Raw genomic sequence first — 3,150 nt, 5'->3', positions numbered from 1 at the left:
GGGGGCAGGGGGGGGGGGGGGGGGGGGCCGGGGGGGCACGGGGGCCTTTACTTGTCTAAGCCTTTTCACCTCTTGTCTTAAAACTCTACCAGTTATGCCATGGTGTCTGCGTCTACTCCTTTGTGTTAATGTGTCCTCGTTTGGCAGCATGGAATCATTATTGGTAGTTTTTGGTGGTTTTAAAGAAAGCCAAAATAGAAGCAATATAAGCAGAAGATTTGATTAATTAGTGAATAACAAGAGTAAGTTTACCACGTTCACCATCTCTGGCCTGTGATACGAAGCGAGGAAACTGGCTTATCCTGGTAACTTCAGGAGTAACTTTGTGTCACTTTGAATCTCTTTGGGGGTTTTTTGTTTCGTTTTGTGTTTCTTTGCTGTAAATTCGAGTCTCGTTGTCGTTTTGTGTCCCCTTGTGGTCATTTTGTTTCTCTTTGTGGTAGTTGTGTTTTCCTTTGTGGTCATTATGTAGTTTTCCTTTGTGTCATTATGTAGTTTTCTTTTGTGTCATTTGTCGTTTTGTGGTTGTAATTTGGTAGTTTTTTGTGTTTTCATGTTAATTTTTTCTTGTTCATGTTCATTGTTTGTTTTAGTTTGTGATTGTGGTCAATTTCAGTGTCTTTCTAGTCATTTTGTGGTAATTTTGTGTCTCTATTTTAGTTGACTGATATCAGTGTCCCTTACTGATGAAAACTGGCTTTACTTCATGCGTTGTGTGGTCTGTTGGCAGAAAAGAGAGCAGTGGTGTGCAGCTAATCAGGCTTTAATGAGGCTGATGATCACTTAACGTTTGCATGAAATTTGCACAGTCTGAGTAAACAGTGAAGGCGTATAAGTACCTTGTTTGATCATTTGACAATGATCATGCAAAATAATGACATGGCTTTAAATTAGAGGTTACATGTCAGAATAATGAGTCCTAAATGAGTCCTACATGTAAATCTGTGTGCATGCGTGTGTCTTAATCTTAGTATCTACACATCATCAATGCTGAGAACATAATGTCAGACTTTGAAACTGACAGGAGTCAAAGACACTTATTACTCCCAGTTCTGCTGTTACAGCTGACCCTCCACTCTGACCTTCCCAGGGAAGAATAATGTGACAAACTATTTCCATACTTCCAGAGTCATAAAGACTGTGATTAATAACTGTTGGTTTTGCAACATGAAAAACAACACAGACCTGCCGTCAACTCTCTTTAACAAGCACCTGAAGTCCTGCACAGACAAACACTAATGTAGGTTTGGACCACAGACCGAAGCAGAGCCGTCAGAGACTTCACAGACGCTGGAGGATCAAACGATACAGAAAAGGTGGGTGTTTTTATCATCTTATTATGAATTGAGTTATCACTAATGATGGTGTCAGTTCACATGTAAAATGTGCAAATGCACACTACTGCATGTTGGTGGAAGATACAACAACCATCCTGAAAAGATTTAAGTCTAAAAAGTGTTCATCATCAAGATCATCTGCTGCCCGTTTAAGGTTATAATTAGAGGAAAGTCGACATACAATTCCTGACAACCTGTGGCACAGGTTAAATTTACAGTAACATAAATATGTTATAAGTATGTAAACATGACACATTAAAATAAATGAAAACGTCGATTTTAGATCAATCCAAGTGTAAGAACTTTGATATATTACACAGGATAAAAGCTTTCCTGATGACATGCTGTGTAGTTGACATCATGACCTTTATTTGTATAGAACTTTAATATATATTACATATATACAAAGAGCTTGACAAAACATTAGTATAGCAAAAGAAGTCCATCCGTTATCTAAAACCCCTGATCTATGCCGGGCCGTAAGGGGACTGGAGCCAATCCCAGCTGATACTGGACACATAGAGACAAACAACACTCACAGTCAAACCCAAGAACAAGTTAGAGTCACCAGTTAACCTACCTGCATGTCTTTGGATGGTGGGAGGAAACTGGAGCTAGCAAAATAATATATGTGCACCTGTATATCACATCCACATGTACATAATAATAACATTAATGGTAATAATAATTTTTCTGCATCCTTTGGACTCCTTTGCACTGTTCATTGCACTATTGTCTCAATCTGTCTGTTTTTGGTCATAGTGTTTATATCTGTGTTCTCTATACTGTAGCCTGTGTCTGTTTATTATTTTCTTACTGTATTATTGTATCAGTAAGCACATTGTGAGCATTGTCTAGAGTCAAGTTCCTCGTAAATATGGGGTGCCTCAGGGGTCGGTCTTAGGACCCATTTTGTTTTCCTTGTATCTGTTTCCCCTTGGACATATTATCCATAAACACGGCATTTCTTTTCATGCTGATGACACACAAATATACTTGCCCGTCAGATCCACAGACCCTGGAATGCTGAGTTCACTTAACAACTGCCTTTGTGAAGTAAAAAAATGGATGTCAAATAATTTCCTCCAGCTGAACTCAGACAAAACAGAAATCCTGGTCATCGGGTCCCAGCAGATGGCAAATCAAATACTGCCATCTGCTGGTTTCCTAGTAAATCACATTAAGCCTGTGGGAAAGAACCTTGGTGTTTGGTTTGATAGTAATTAGCACACCACAAAGCTTGTTCAATCATGTTTTTATCAACTTAGAAATATAGCAAAAATTCGATCTATGTTAACTTTTAAGGACACCGAGACCATTTTGCACGCCTTCATCTCATCACGCCTGGATTATTGCAACAGCCTTTTCATCTGTTTAACCCAAAAATCTATTGATCGACTCCAGACTGTCCAGAACTCAGCTGCCAGGCTTTTAACCAGAACAAAGAAATATGACCACATTACTCCTGTTTTAGCTTCACTACACTGGCTCCCAGTATGTTTTAGAGTTGACTTTAAAATTCTATTGATCACTTTTAAAGCTCTTCATGGCCTCTCGCCTTGTTATATTTCTGACCTTTTAGTCCCATACACACCAGCACGTACCTTGAGATCCTCGGGCAGAGGTCTGTTGTCTGTTCCAGAGTCTCGACTGAAAACTAAAGGGGACAGAGCGTTGGCTGTCAGGGCCCCGAGGCTCTGGAACAGCCTGCCCGAGGAAATCAGGTCGGCTGAGTCAGTGAACTCTTTTAAGTCCCTTCTTAAAACATAATTTTATAGGAGAGCCTTTCCCGATCTTATTTGACTTTATTTTA

The sequence above is a fragment of the Micropterus dolomieu genome, linkage group LG12 (assembly GCF_021292245.1).
Source record: "Micropterus dolomieu isolate WLL.071019.BEF.003 ecotype Adirondacks linkage group LG12, ASM2129224v1, whole genome shotgun sequence".
In the NCBI taxonomy this organism is placed as follows: domain Eukaryota; kingdom Metazoa; phylum Chordata; class Actinopteri; order Centrarchiformes; family Centrarchidae; genus Micropterus; species Micropterus dolomieu.
The sequence above is the reverse complement of the archived record's forward strand: the minus strand, read 5'-3'. Positions refer to the sequence as shown.